This window comes from Centropristis striata, chromosome 16 (assembly GCF_030273125.1).
Source record: "Centropristis striata isolate RG_2023a ecotype Rhode Island chromosome 16, C.striata_1.0, whole genome shotgun sequence".
NCBI classification, from domain to species: domain Eukaryota; kingdom Metazoa; phylum Chordata; class Actinopteri; order Perciformes; family Serranidae; genus Centropristis; species Centropristis striata.
Window position 1 is genome coordinate 24,905,760 of NC_081532.1, and position 16,800 is coordinate 24,922,559.

Sequence of the window (16,800 nt, forward strand, 5' to 3'; positions counted from 1 at the left end):
ACACAAAATGACCAAAAAAAGATACAAATTGACAAAAAAAGACACAAAATGACTAAAAAAGGACATAAAAAGACTAAAAAAAGACACAAAATTACTACAAACGACACAAAATGACCAAAAAGATGCAAAATAACTAAAAATAGACATAAAAAGACACAAAATGACCAAAAAAATACACAAATTGACAACAAAAAAAAAGACATAAAAAGACATAAAAAGACAAAAAAAGACAAAATGACAAAAAAGACGCAAAATAACTAAAATAGATACAAAATGACCAAAAAATACACAAAAACGACACAAAAAGACACAAACAGGCACAAAATAACCAAAAAAGACACAAAATGACCAAAATTGTTACGGCAAACACACAAGACACAAATAAAATCCAGTCACACTAGAATAAAAACCAGAGTTGGATCACACACAATCACAAGATCACATTTATGTCGGTTTTTGACAAAATAGCCCAAGACTCCATAGAGTTAAGCAAAAATGTATATGCAGTTTGCTTTTTTCATTTATGAAGTTTAAATAAATGGATTAGTCAATAGATAGAAGATTAATCGGCAACTATCTATTGCTCATCCATTAAAGTCATTTTTCAACATTCTCTGGCTTTTTTTGCTTTGCCATTGACAACTGACAAGGAATCTGAATCCCTTGTGCGTTTGGAAATGCTCAAATGCATCTTGATAGAGATAAAGTGTGTAATAGTAAAGCAGTTGCTGTACGGCAGAGAGAGCGTAATTCACCAAACATGTCCTGCATCATCAGGAGCAGGGGGGCTTGGCTGTTGTTGTGAATGAGGGCCAGCATGACGTCAGGAAGCCAATGTCAACAATGCAGCTCCTAGAGGAGAAAAGGCGTTTCATCCTAACACACACAGGAGACCATCCAGCACACACACTCATACCTACAGTCCAGTACAAGCAGCGGGTCCGGCTGTCGGAGGGCTGCAGGAGAAACTAAACAAAAAACAATGTGGACTCACTCTTATTTCTGAGGATTTGAACGCAGACGAGCAGGAAAACGGGTAAGTGGGTCCCAGCATCAGGGATAATAAGCAACCATTGGGCTTTACTACGCGTGGATAAAGCAGACTACGGGAACCGTGGATTTGTTTCTACTAATCTGTCTGCTCCCTGGCTTTCCACGCTCACTTGTTTGTGTTGTAGTCTGCTGCTGTTGTCTTTGTGGGTTCTCTGTGGAACCCGCTCGGGGTTTGTTGCTGATTATTCCTCAGCTATGTGTCCACCTGACGTGGTTTTGACACCGTGGTGTGTTCACGCAGGTTAGCAGGGATGCTGTGGTCGGCGGTAGTTTAAGCTAGGTGTTGTGGCCAAATGTGTTTCCCTTAGAAAAACGTGTTTTTCCAAACCTCGATACCACAGAGGGAAAGTAGAGCCCGAACAAAGTGCTTTGTGCGTTTGGACTGTAACTGTTTTTTCTAAAGACTTTTTAAAAAAGCATTGACACCATTTCAAAGAATGACTCATGATAGTAGCCGAGTGGAAGAAACCTTTGCTTGTGTGTCAGTGAGCAGCTCTGTTTGGTGTCAATAGGACAGCCTGTTCATTCTACGAGGAAGTTGTCGCTCTCATGTCATTATTTTTGTAGCTAACCACATCCTACTTGTATAAAAAAGCCCTCAACACACACAGGTGGAGGAATAAAACGGTAACACGTGTTTTGCACGGGAGACAAACGGCTTAACCGGGGCTCCGCTGCTGTCATGCTGGGGGAGGAAGGGGCTGCAGAGGGACAAAGGAGCCAGCCTCCCACTCCCTTATTCCCGCCCTCAGCCGCTCAATGATTCAGTAAACACCCACCGAGGAATAAAGAAGAATTCCTGCATGCACTAACCGATATATATATGTTGTCCTCTGCTACGTTTCATTATGAGGACAATAAGAGTCTAATGAGCTGTGCTACTGCCCCCCAGCTAAATGACAAATCACAACCTCAAAGCCCTTCTTGTCACTACAGCCCAATAAATGTGGTGTAAAAATATTTTGATATTATATTTACAGCCAAAGCTTTGATTTGTAGCCCCTGTTTAGATGATATATCATGATTGGAGTGAGCGGCTGCTTGTATAACTTCTTTAAGCCATCGTAAACATGCCTTTATTGTGAAGAGATTAGCTCTTTGTTATCCTTCCTACAAAGCCACTCTCCTCTCCCTAATGTGGAAATAATAATAATAATAATAATAATAATAGCTTTATTTATATAGCACCTTTAAAAACAGCGTTCACAAAGTGATTTGACAGAACAAGCATTGATAAAAATCCTGCAAAAATAAGAAAACAATAATGAAGAAATAAAATAATATATATATGTATATGTATATATATATATATATATATATATATGTATATGTATGTATATATATATATATATATATATATATATATGTGTGTGTGTATATATATATATGTATATATATATGTGTGTGTGTATGTATATATGTATATAATATAATAATAATAATATAAATATATATATATATTGCATAAATGTACACACACACGCGCACACACACATATATATATTTATGCAATATGCATTTACATATACACATTCCACACAAGTTAGAAGGACCAACATCACATGAATGCAAGTCTATGAAAATGTGTTTTGAGAAGTGACTTAAAAGACTTCAGTGATTCAGCGAGCCTTAGGTCCAACAACATTTGAGTATTTGCAGCACTTGGTTGTGTTGGGAGGGAGAGGGTGAACCTGAATGGAGCAGATGAGAGGTGACTGAGGCCAATTAAATATTTACCACCACCACCACCGCCACTTCCACACAGTTATCTTGTGCAAAGACTGCTTTGCTGTAGATGTTTCCTACTAATTCTCCCAGGGTTATACCATAACATAAAGAGACCATTCACTGTAAATACAGAGTTGTTAAAGGGACAACCAACTGTTTTTACATTTAAGGTTAGTGTACTTCTCATGGAGGGTTATTGCCCATCTTGTGAAAACAGTTATATAATGTCTTCTGTGGTGCTTTGAGAAAATGATGCAAATGATGTCATCAGGGTTATCGTAGCTTAAGGCTTAAGGTAGATTCATAACAGACAACCTGCATTACAAACTACAGTCACCTGGTTGGTAGAGTGAAAGAAAATACATTATGGAGTTGCATTATGGAAGGTGTATAATACAGCATTTTTGATCCGTACTAGGCATTAAAGATCACAATGACATGGTCTCTCACATATTTCTACCATATTCTAAAAAATGTGTCTCCAACTTTATGGAAGAGAAAAACTTCACTGCCAGAATACACCTTTCAGCATACCAGTGTGAACATGGTTACAAAATAAAAGCACACACCCTCATTAAATCCCTGTCATTCTTGATACTGCCACTGGATGACACCAAAGTCAGAATAAAAAACAGCACATAGTGGCTTTAAATGGATAATAATATTGTGTGTGCTTAGTTGACATTTTGGCCTGAATGTGGCTTGAGAGGAAAGCTCACAGTGTGTCTACAGTGTTCAAGCTGTGATCATCGGTCCACTCATTTAATTTGGAATCATTAGGAATCATACTGAATACTATGAATATATATTGATTCATATGTATTTTTATATCCCTGATGTCCAAGTGGAATTTTTGGCCAGATGGTTCAAGTGAAAGACTCCATTAGGAATCCTCCTCTTGGGAGGATTCTCTCTATTTACAGCACTTTTTCTTCATGAAGTTGTATTGTGGTCTTTACAGCACATTTTCTAAATGCTGCGCTCCTGTTGTCAAATTGATGATGTTTTCTTAATTTTCTTGTGTTTTGTGTATTTGCATGTGTTTTCTGAAGTTGCAGTGCTGTGAGCCCTCAGGGCCACCGTATATAACCAGTCACACAAAGGTTTAATCAGGGAAATGCAGATATATCTAAGTACCTGGATGCAGAATGAGTATGTTTACCATGTAGTATGTAGTATGTTATACCATCTTTGCTTGTGCCAAAGTCTGACAATACACCACACATTTGGTCTGATTTTGTGAATGATGTCACTAAGCCTGACTCGTTTCCCCTTTTTTAGGATGGATGACTGTGTAGACCAAGTAGGCTCAGTAAAGGTTGTCAGCAAATTTGACTTTTAAAAGGTTGTTGTCAGGTTCCCTTGTCCAAGCGAGCGTGTGAGATGCTGCTTTCATAACACCAACTGGTCTCTACTAATTCACTGCGATCCCTTTTGGCTTATGAACCTTGTTATTGGTGATATATAGGATGTGCAGTTTAGTTGGATGATGCTGTGGTGTATTTGGACAACTGGGAGACTCACCTGGAATGCATTCCTACCGTACCTCAGCCGAGTGGTTGGGCTGGGCCAAGTTCGTCCTGTCAATGCAAAAGTTCAGGCTATAGCACTAAAGAAGAGCTGATGTCCTTTGTCTGCCTCGTTGACTATTAGAGTTTTTGTTGGACCGTAAAAAACGATTTGAGTAGGTAAAAACGCTCCTCTACAGCGCCGCTGTTCTGTGTGCCCCACACTCTGACAGGCCATTTAAACTTTATGTGGATACTAGTAGGGCTGGGCGATATGGACCAAAAGTCATATTCCCATATATTTAGGCTGAATACCTATATACGATATATATCCTGATATTTTTATCACTAAGTGAGAGCAAATGTTCAGTCAAAGCCAAATATGACACGATACAAGTAGTTTTATTGAAACTGTTTATTTAAGTGAACATAAATACTGTATAACAAGGACCTTTTTAAAAAACAATCAAAGCTCCATAAAGTGCACATTTAAATAAAAATATATCTTAAATAAATGCCGCAGCTTGCCTGGAGCAAGGATCACAGTGCAAATTTGAACTACATCAATATATGCAATATGGTCTAATTCCATATCACATTTAAAAATATATTGATATATCTACAGATAATTTCACTTGACAAGATTTCTTATTTTAAGCATTCAACATGCTTATTTCTAGATTTAAAAATCATAATTCAATAAATCTTGTCAAGGTAAATTATCTGTCCATGCTGCAAGATCATTTCCCTCAGATTTACTGTTTTTATCTTGTTTTTAGACTAAACACCTTTTTTGCAGTGAATATAATAAACATAATATGTTCATTAAGAAATGGACTAAGGAAGTCACTAATGTCTGACATACCATGGAAAATACTGAACTGGAAAACATTATGCGCTGGCAGGACAGAGTCACTCTAATGCTGCGATTACAAACATGGCAGACAGCTGTGATTGAAGTAGTCAGCTGATTGTGTTCAGGATCAATGATGAGAATATGACTCCCATCAATCGCTCCGGTGCACTGTCAGAAACCCCATCTCTGTCGGAAGCCTTGTATGACCTCCCAGAGATCATCTCCTTCAGACAGCTTAATGTAGACAGGCATGAAGGTATAGTGGACAGCTTGGCAGAACTGCCCCTGTCTCCATCCATAGAGCCCAGCTCCTACATGCTTTCTCAGGGAGATGTGTCACCTAAAACCAGTGTCTTGCTGTAAGAGTCTGGTGGAGAGGTGCTGACAGATATATTCAAAGGTTTGCCTTGACATCCTGAAACTTTGGGTGAAATGTGTTTTTTTGTGAAGCCATTCACATCACGATGCGACTACTCCTGGATCCGACTCTCATCTACACACACCTCTGTGCAGACGTAGCAGCCATTGGTTCACTGAAAGCAATTGTTAGTTGTGTCTTTCTCATCATCCTCCTTCTCGTTATGATCTGCTCAAAACTCCATGTTCTTTATTCTTTATTTCAAGGATAGCCCCTTGAGATGTACCATCTCATTTTCGAGGGGGTCCTTACAAATTAGTGGTCGACCGATACAGGTTTTTTAAGGTCAATGCTGATACTGATTATTATTATCAGTCTTAACCGATCCCCGATATGTGCTGCCATTTTTTTTGGGCCGATTCTTGAAGCCGATATTGCCTTTTCTCCCTCCATTTATATGATAAAAATGACTCAATGATAATAAATGCTACACAAGTATCAATTTAAACAAAAAAAGAAACATTTATTAACAAAACAAACAAAACATATTAACAGTTGGATGCAAACAATGTGTATGTTGTGCTAGGCCTGGAGGTGGTGGCGCCTCAGATGATCCACATATTTGATGTGTTTTTCTTTTTTCTGGTATCAGCAGCAGCTCACCAGAGAATGGAGATGTTGCACCGAGCCTTGCCTGCTGTTGGCTCAGTGAAATGGACTAATTCATCGTCGAACGCACGCACGTATCGGCCGATGCCAGTACAAGTAAAATACGCAAATATCGGCCCATATATATCGGCCGGTCAATATATCGGTCTATCTCTATTACAAATAATGCCAAATTATACAAAGGTAATAAAGAGTAAATACTAGGGCCGGAACTTTAAAAAAATTGACGTATTTAATCGCACTTTGCACCGCGGAACGTTTCTCACTGGATGAGTTTCAGGCGGACCGATTATACTGGAGCACCAACTAACGTTGATGAGTTGAGACAACAACAAACCACAGTGAACATGAAGGAAGAAGCTGATGAGACGCTTTGGTTGGCCCCGTGGATGATGGGACATTTAGTTACTAAAAACCAACGGATGGAAGCATCCATAAGAGCATGGTTGTGTTGCTATGCAACAAGGAATTCACATATCACCGCAGCACATCCAGCCTCAAGTATCACCTCAATGCTAAACATATAGCAGCTAGCGGCTAGTGTAGTAGCTAGCGTGGATTGTGTTTTACTTAAAAACCAAAGTATTATAGTTTACAGAAGGTCTACCTACCTATAGGCTACCTGGATTTCTGAAATGTACTATATTTATAAATATGCTATTGCTACACTTAATGGCAAAAATTGCACTGGTCTGTTGGACTTGAACAAAAATAAACAATATTTTTGTTGCTTAAGCTTATGTATTCAGTCATTATTCAATGGTATACTAAAAATCCATGTGAAAAAAATTACTTCTCACTGTTCTCAGGTCAAATATTTATATGCGATTAAAATGTGATTAATTTCAATTAATTAATTACTAGATTAATTTTTTTAATCGAGTCCCGGCCCAAGTAAATATTAAACATATTACAAAACATATAAGCACAAGGACACACACACACACACACACACACACACACACACACACCATCAATGGTCCCCCGAGCTAGCCTCCCACCCCACCACACAGTATTACTCAAACAGAGTATGATTAGTAATCCCTTTGCAAAAATAGAGGTGGACGCATAAGCATACATTTACACACCCATATAAATACATTTGCTTGCATGCACCAGTAAAGTATACAGTACATATTTATATACAAATACACATGTATATATACAGTACAGCGGACCAGTGGAAAGCATATGGGTAGAATGAGTCCTAGAAAAAGAAAAAAAATAGGGTGAGATAGATCAGAAACGAGCAGAAAGTTTGAAAATGCGTAATTAAAGATGATATGAAAATATGAAAAGAAGTGATAGACCTAAGTGAGGAAGGAAGGTTTTTCCAATCGGATGGAGCTTTGAATTTGAATGCTTGACGAATCTTTGCTGATTCTAGGTGTAACCAGAAAAAGATGATCCATGTGCCCTTAGCTGTATTGAGAACTGAAAGGAATTAAACGTTGTTTCAGATATGAAGGGAAATTAAAATAGATACATTTGAAAATAAATGTTGAGCAATGAAGTTGCCTTCTGGACTTAAGAGGAAGCCAGTTCAAGGACTCATACATTAGACAGTGATTGGTTCTATAAGGACACCTGAGCACAAATCTACAAAGACTATTATTTAATACATGAAGAGGTTTGTTTCAGAGGTGGTACCATAGATCAATAGTTCTCAACCTTTTTGAGTCGCAACCCCCAATTTAACATGCATGTTGCCTGCGACCCCCGCTCACTGAACACAATCTCACAGTTCAGATCATACAAACTCAGTTGATACGACGAATTTTCGACAAATAATGAAGCAGACAACAACTAAAACACCTCTCTGTCTGTGCATTTATATATATTTTTTATATTTTATGACACAAAATGGTCAGAAAAAGACACAAAATGACCACAAAAAGACACAAATTGACCAAAAAACTATCAAAATGACCAAATAAAGACACAAAATGACTAAAAAAGACACAAAAAGACAAAAAAAAAAAAAAAAGACCAAATAAAGACACAAAATGACCAAAAAAAGACACAAAATGACCAAAAAAAGACACAAAATGACCAAAAAAGACACAAAATGACAAAACAAAACACAAAATGACCAAAAAGACTTAAACTCATTAACACATGAACACTTTAACACAGTGGAGACAGAGCTGACTTCCAAAATGATTTGGCAACCCCCAGAAATCATCTCGCGACCCCAAGGTTGAGAATAGCTGCCATAGATAACATCAGCATAGTCTAAATTTGGGAATCGATTGCATTATAATTATTTTCCGGACTTTGTTTGAAAAACAGTCAACAGAATGATAAAGTGATTTCAGACAACCAAATATTTTCTTGGAAATGAAGTTGACATGTTTACTTCTGTACACAGTGTGCTACGTGTGACATCGTTGTTATTGTTCTTCTGCACATGCATGTCAGTTCAGGACCTTGAGCAGTTCACACTGGAGTTTGGTAGAGGCCACATTTGAAAATAAGCCAAACAAAAGAATCGTATCTGAGCAAAACATCCAAATTGGGCATTAAGCCCTGCAGTGTGAAGGTAGCCTTATTCTATAGCATGCAGCATAAGGTGTCAGAAAGTAGGGACTAAGATTGTCACGATACTAAAATTTTCAACTCGATACCGATATTCAGGAAAATATTCGATACTTGATACCATTTTCGATACCACTAGGATAAAACAAAGACCCTAAAATTTAAAAGAAATATTTTTATTAACAAGAAAAATGCAACATGTAAAAATTAACAGAACCACAGGTTAAATATTTATAATAAAAAACAGTTGTGCAAAAAGAAACTGCAACTATGATAACAAGCTTCAGGTCTGAGGTAGTGCCAAAAAAATCCCAATACAATAAACAATAACAATTAGAACAATATTTTGGGCTGTGTGTGTTGCTGTTTGGTTGCAGGTCGGCTTTTCTCTGCTCCATTCTGGGACTTCAAGAGAGAAAATAACACTTTTCAGTTACCAACATTTATGTTAACTTATTAACTCTATGCTAATGTATACTGACACTGTGTCATTTAACATAATATGGGCACACAACGTGCCCCTTTTGAAAATAAGTATCGTATCCGGATACAACGTTTTAGTATTGATACTTTTTTGAGTATCGATACTTTTGACAACCCTAGTAGGGACAATGTCACAGTTTGCAGCCAGCATTGTTAGTTATTATGAAGATTATTTCAGGTCTTGCCAGAAAAGATTGTGTATTGTTGCTATGGAGAATGCTATGGCCGCTGCTTGAATCATTGTCTTTGCATTGTGTCACTCCACTTTTTAGTTGGTAACATTTATTCTTCTGGCTTAGAAAGAAGGTTGTAGATGATCTACGTTGTGCACATAATCTTAATCAGTTTTGAATAAATAACTGTATTGCAGGAGTGGACTGGCTTTCCCTCCATGGTAACGGCAGCTGAGGATCGAAGGAGAGATAATTCAAAAGGAGGGCATTAACCTATCGTACTGTTGAGTTATCAAGGACAAGTTTTTGTGTCAAGAAATGTGGTGGCACAACACAAAGACAATGATTCAGGCAACATCTGAGCTGGATGGGTTTAGCAGTGTCCATAGCAACCAAGTTAGCCAAAATATCAAAAATGTTGCATTCCAACACTTTATGATATATAAAGATATATTGATATAAAAGATATATCGATATATTTTTTAAATGTGATATGGAATTAGACCATATTGCATATATCGATAAAGTTCACATTTGCAATGTGATCCTTGCTCCAGGCAAGCTGCGGCTTTTATTTAAGATATTTTTTTAATTTAAATGTGCACTTTATGGAGCTTTGACTTTAAAAAAGGTACTCCTGTTGTTATACAGTATTTATATAGGCAGTCAGCTTGCCTGTTGTGGACAGAGCCTGTGGAAAAAAGATAAGGATGAATTATGGACCAAAAGTCAGATCCCGATATATTCTGGCTGAATATCGATATATATACGATATATATCCTGATATTTTTATCACAAAGTCGGAGCAAATGTTCAGTCAAAGTCAAAGCCAAATATGACATGTCACATGTAGTTTTATTGAAACCGTTTATTTAAGTGAACATAAATACTGTAAAACAACAGGAGTACCTTTCTTTCTTTTTTTAAAGCAAAGCATAAAGTGTACATTTAAATAAAAAAATATCTTAAATTAAAATAGCCTATGAAATAAAATAGGCCAATTTTTTTCTGAAAATGACAAAAAAAAAACGAACATTACAAAATAACTAAATATGACAAACCCTAGTAAGGGCAGCATTTATATATCAAGAAAGAAAAAAAATTGAACTACATATCGATATGCGATATGGTCTAATTCCATATCACATTTAAAAATATATCAATAGATTTTTAATGTCGATATATCGCCCAGCCCTAGGATGAATAGACAAAGGCACACAGAGTGAAGATAATGTGGGCAACAAAGAACCTTTGTTGCTAGTCATCACCTTTCACTCCTCCCATATTTCCTGTCAAGATGCATACAAATCCTTCAAAAAAGGTTGTTCATTAAAGGGATGTTATTAGCTGTGTTTAAAGGGGTTAAACACAGCTAGCACTCATTGTACCCTCCGTCTATTTTCATCCCCACTATGTGAGGACATATTGCCTGAGGGGGATGGATATGTGTGTGTGTGTGTGTGTGTGTGTGTGTGTGTGTGTGTGTGTGTGTGTGTGTGTCAGTGTTTAAGGCCTACATGCCTATATAGATTCAAATCTGGTTGGTGCATATACAAATGTAGACATGTGCTCAGTGAGAACCAGTTGTTCCACGATGTTCATCTTGTAAGTGTGCCTCCCTGCACAGTGTCTGTCAGGAGGCCTTACTGCATGTTCTGTTGCTCCACATTCATCTCTTTGCAGACACTTTAAACAGTGTGGCCTGGAACAGAGACTTACTCCCCACTTCAGTTTTTATAAATAAACCAGGCATTGTGAAAGTATCATCCTGAAGTACCTTCTCCCTTTATTTAAGAGCAAACAAACACAAAGCAAAACTGAGGCATTCTCTCTTTGGTAGTGTGTTAAAGTCAATCCTCCAAACATAAACACAACAGCCCTACATACAATCATCCACACTGCAAAAAAAGAAAAGTTGGGTGAACTCAAAATTTCAAGGTAACAAACTTCGATAAAATTTTAAGTTGGACAATTAAACTAAATATTTTAAGTTTTGTTTTTGAGTTTGCTCAACTCTGAATTCAGATTTTTGAACTTGTAACTGTAACGCCGTGTCAGCTAATGTTGCGACCACAATTTTGAGTTAGCATTGATACGCTAATGGCTACTCTTGTAGCTGTAACAAGCAGCGCCGCTAGCATCAGTTAGCCGCTAGCATCAGTTAGCCGCTAGCTTTCGCTAATGACCGAATTTCACTGATTTCCCGCATTTCACAACAAAGAAATAAGAGTTAGCAGAACTATTGTCCCTTGTTGTGAACCCCAACTTATATAAGTAACAACAACTCACAAACTTCTTTTTGAGCAGACAACTGGCTTCCTTTGTTGTGCTAATCTACATCATTGCCCTAAATGTCAATAATTTATATTTCCAAGTTTTACCAACTTAAATCACTGTTTTTGGCCAAAAAATACAAGTTGGGTTTTTTTGCAGTGCAGGATTCTTTACATTATTGGGTGATTCTCATGAAGCCAGTCTAAGTTCTGTCTGTAAAGATTATAAGGACATACTTAATTAAACTAAATATATCTCACTTTTATATAAATTAACAATATAGCCATAATGAGGCACAATTCATTGTTTTGTGTTAAAATAATATTTTCTATATTTTTAAACATATTTTTGATTCACAAATTCATTACCGTAATGCGTCCAGATAAAAATGTCATGTTTTCCCCACACTTATATAGAATAAATATTTAATAAACTTCATAAAAATAAATATACATTTGTTTAAAAAATTTATAATTTAACAGAATATAATAAAAAATAATGTTTTTAACAATGTATAAAGAACAAAATCTGAATGAAAATTGATGAGAAAAAATGGTTAAATGTTACAGTAATGATACAATTGTTTGTATTAATATGTGTATATTTTAATTAAATACATTTTGGTGATACCAGCTACCCTTGAGCATATTTAAGTGCTTGCCAAAAAAAAAAAAAAAAAAAAAAAAAAATTTAAATATGTGTTAGGGTAATGAATTTTGCTCAGCGTCTCTAAAAATGTCACAAAATACCTTACATTTTTAAAAATAGATTATAAAGTCATGTTAAACAGTGACTTTAGAATGTATATGTTATAACAGGTCAAAGAAAATATGTATTCAATGCTCTTGGATTTTTGCTATGATTTGTACCATGTTCATGAGAATCAACCTATTGGGAATGAATATGAATGAAGGGATATATGATTCTGAAAGATAATCAAAAGAAAGTGGCACATATGAGCCCATAATTTGGAATTCTAATTTGAAAATTGTAATCAAAATTGAAATATCTGACATGAAAGGGTTAGGGTGAATGAGTTTTGACAATGAAATGGAAATGAAAAATGAAAATCCAGATTTTCACATTAAAAGCCCACTAACAGAGAAGTGATTATAAGACTCTGTAATGTCTGATAATGACCACAGGGGTGCAGATGGACTAACCTTGACTGTTTTAGTGAATGGATTGATGTAGGCCTCTCCACACTATCAAACATCACAGGCAGCAGCATGGAAAATGAGGAATCCAGCGAATTCAGTAGGAACATTACCCTGCAAACAGTATTTATAGAGGACAACATTCCTGAGGTGGCATGTCACGTTTGGTTCAGTGTGATGAAGAGCGCTTCTTTCACATTCCTTCTTCTTCTCTGTCTCTTTGTGTAAAAGCAATACATAATTCACACTCACAGCACTGTTATATATGTGTGAGTGTACATATGTGCAGGTGAGAGTAACTGATCAAGGGCAGCATGACCGTGTGTGTGTGTGTGTGTGTGTGTGTGTCCCGGGGGGTGTAGCACAGCTCGAGGGCAGACAGAGGAAACTACACTCAGAATGTCTGATGGATCTCTTTCTCTACCTCTGTCTTGGTGTCATTTTTCTTTCCTTTCTTAATATTCATATCTCCTCTTTCTCCGCTTTTTACACTTATTCTCTCAACACGTCTATTTTTATCTCCTTTGCTTCAGCAGTCTGTCATCTTGGAGGATGAGTGTGTAGTCGGTGTGAAGCAGTCGTTGTCTCACTTGTCTTTATTGGTATTTTGTTTACCAGCCAAGGCTGCGATCCCTTTCTGATTTATTTGTGAATTAATAACTTATGGAACATTTTGTCATCAATAAATAAATGTTCTGCACACAGCACACAGTGTGGTTCAGACACTACACTTTGTTTTGATAGTACAATGTAGTAGAGAATCATGTTTTAAAAAAACACTTTTAAATCAATTTTTGATGCTTTGTCACTTCCCTCTGGCATTGATAAAGCAAAGAATATGATATTTCAAATATCTCCAATAAAATAGTTATGAAAATATAAAGATAAATATATATAAATAAATAAATATATAAATATATATATAAATATATTGATATATTTTTCAATGTGATATGGAATCAGATCATATCACATATATCGATATAGTTTAAAAAAAATTCTATATATAAAATGCTGCCTTTAGTAGGGTTGGTCATATTTAGTTCTTTTGTAATGTGCGTTATTCTTTTCTCATACAAATATATTTATTTCAGAAAAACATTGGCCTATTTTATTTCATAGGCTATTTTTATTTAACACTTAAATAAACGGTTTCAATAAAACTACTTGTGACATGTCATATTTGGCTTTGACTGAACATTTGCTCTCACTTTGCAATAAAATTAATCAGGATATATATCATATATTGATATTCAGCCTCAATATATCAGGATATGACTTTCGGTCCATATCGCCCAGCCCTATGAGGACATCCAGAGGTTGTTTTTTTTTTAGACACAGTGGGGGAGCTAAACGCTAGCATACTCACAATGGCGATGCTAACATACATACCATGTTGACCATCTTAGTTTAGCGCATTAGCATGCCAACATCTTCTAATTAGCACTAAACACAAAGGACAGCTGAGGAATTTTATTACTTTTTCAGGTATTGGAAAACAAAACCAATGACATTTCAAAGTAATTGATAAAACTTTACATTTTTCACCTGCTCCCAGGACTGTCAGCGGCCATGGCACAGACGGCCGATGTGTTGTGTGGTGTTTGAACATTTTGGCACAAATCTAACTCCATAAAATTATCTATTCACAAGGAAAAAGAAATGGTCAGACAAAATCCACTATAGTGCCTACAAGGTCCATAAATTTCGAGACATCTGTTTATTTTTCCTCGATCAGTGGCAGAATTCCTTTAACTGCTGGTACAGATATGGAAATGGATTGTGCTGCTAACAATATAGGTATTGTTTTTTCAGTGGTTTCAAATATTAGAGAGTTCAATGTCTCAAGCTGTACATTAAGACTTTGGTTTGACAAAGACTTGGCGTACAAGTTGAAAAGAATGCACAGCTGCTTTTCTTGTACTATTGCACATTCAATATTTCATGGATCCATCTGTTCACACCTTTCCACAATGAAAAGTGTCATCAGTAGCAAATTTGTCATGGCAGAACACCATTTCCTAATCCCAGTGCGAGAGATGGCGTTCCTGACATTAAAGCGATTCATCGAGCGCCAAGCTGCTGCCGTGTGTTTGTGTCTTGGAACAGATTTGAACAACCATTGTTTGGACTTCTGAGTGACACAGTGAGAATTCTTAATGAGGAGACAATCTGTCCGTGAGAACAGTGTTTGTATCCTTACAGTGCGGAGGATGCTACTGTAATGAGATGATGACATGTTGAATTTCTATCCAAAAAGTATACCAAAAATCCCGACCAAATTACAGCAGAAGCCAGAAGTGTCTCTGCTCACTGCCCAATTGTTGGCATTTCTGGTTCATCTGGTGCATAACCTTGCCACAGATCTGGCAACCCATCTGGCATGGCTGGAGGTGATTGGTGCAGACTGGGCGGGCAGATGGTGAGATGATGGTCAGCTGTTTTGGGCAGTGCTTAAATCCACATATGCCATGCAGGAGTTGCTAAGCTAAAGCTAAATCTGTTGTTGAGCATATCTCATCAGAGAGACACAGCTGATGAACAACAAAAGTAATGAAGTCTGTTTTACAAATCCATAGCTGTAATTGCTGCTGTAAAACTTTCAGTGTTCACTCTCAGACATGTTGGATCGAACTGACTTGGTCTGCCACATGGTTTATGTGAGGCAGCTAAAACAGAAATATTGAAAAAAAAATCCATGATAGCACTATTTGCATAGAGAGGAAACCACCTTCATAGCACATCGTGTTGGGAAAGGCTCTCTTCTAAGGTTGGATGTTTAGGGATTATAGTGATTTGATTACAACTGTCAGTGGGATATTTTCCAATGGGCATGCCCCCCTGGGAGAAAATTTTGTATATTTACAGTAACATTTAAGTAAAAACACATACATGTTGTGCACTTTGAAAGCTAGATGTGAGCAAACACCTCACACAACAATTTCCACAGTGATATAGAATCTTTATTGTTATCCTACTGTGCTACTGTGTTGGTCTTACTAGGGCTTTCCACTCGGGCATGTAGCAGCCAGCCAGTGTGGAAGGATAACTGGCTAGGAGGGTCTGGGAGGCATGCCTCCTCAGGAGAATCTTTTATAATGTTAGCTGTCATGTTCGGGGTGTGTGTCTGTGTGGCACACAATGCACACTAAGTGTGTTTTGTCCACACAGTCAACATCAGCTCCTGTCACAAATCAAAGACATGTTGACAGTCTCACAGACATACACACACGTCTGATTTAACAACTAACGTTATAATATAGCCCCTAAGTTAGGTGTGCACCGATTGCAATTTTCTGGCCGATCACCAATTTTTAAAAAGCCTGACCTGCCGATTCCGATTTTGGCCGGTACCGATTTTTTTATAACTCACAGCTGAACCTTCAATGTTTGAATCTTATTTTATTGAAAAACAATAACACAGCAGTATCTTTCTTTAACAAATAAAGGAAATCACAATGTGTGAGGTAGTTAATAAAATATTGAACTTAAAATAAATAGCAACAATTTACAGGACAAACTATCAAAACAACTGCAACCATGAATAAAGTGTCATGAGTTTTACGTATTTGATGCATAGCATTTGATGATACAGTGTGGCGGGCTAGATGCCAAGCTGTAGAAGAAGAAACAAACAGGGGAGAGGGTGATTTCCATGGCGGGACAAGTTAGCCCCCAGAGGGATTTAGAGACTCTGGAGGTGATGTGAACAACGTCAGCAGCTGAAAGCAGCATGGCTAATTATGCACAGAGCCTCTGCTGATCATAAACATAGTGATTGTGAATTAACAACATCACTAACTGTGCACAGAGTTGTAAACAAACAGAGATCGCTAAGTGAACACCTCCTGCAGCAGCAGCACATACACACTGTACTGCTACAGAGCTAACTGTAGCTAAGTGCCTCTAACAGCAGCTCTTCTTAACAAGCATCTGGCTCGTTAGCGGCTCGTTAAGAAGAGTAAGAAGGAGTCGCTGGATTTGTCTCCAGTTGCTTTCTTGA

At 37.0% G+C, this 16,800-nt stretch overlaps 1 protein-coding gene across 1 annotated transcript in view; it reads left to right on the forward strand.

Annotated features, from left to right (window-relative positions):
- The first annotated feature begins 968 nt into the window (after positions 1-968).
- bach2a (BTB and CNC homology 1, basic leucine zipper transcription factor 2a) overlaps positions 969-16,800 on the forward strand; it is a 67,857-nt gene continuing 52,025 nt past the window's right edge. The window contains 1 exon segment of the mRNA XM_059352912.1: positions 969-1,036. The gene's annotated coding sequence lies outside the window, so the exon portion shown is untranslated.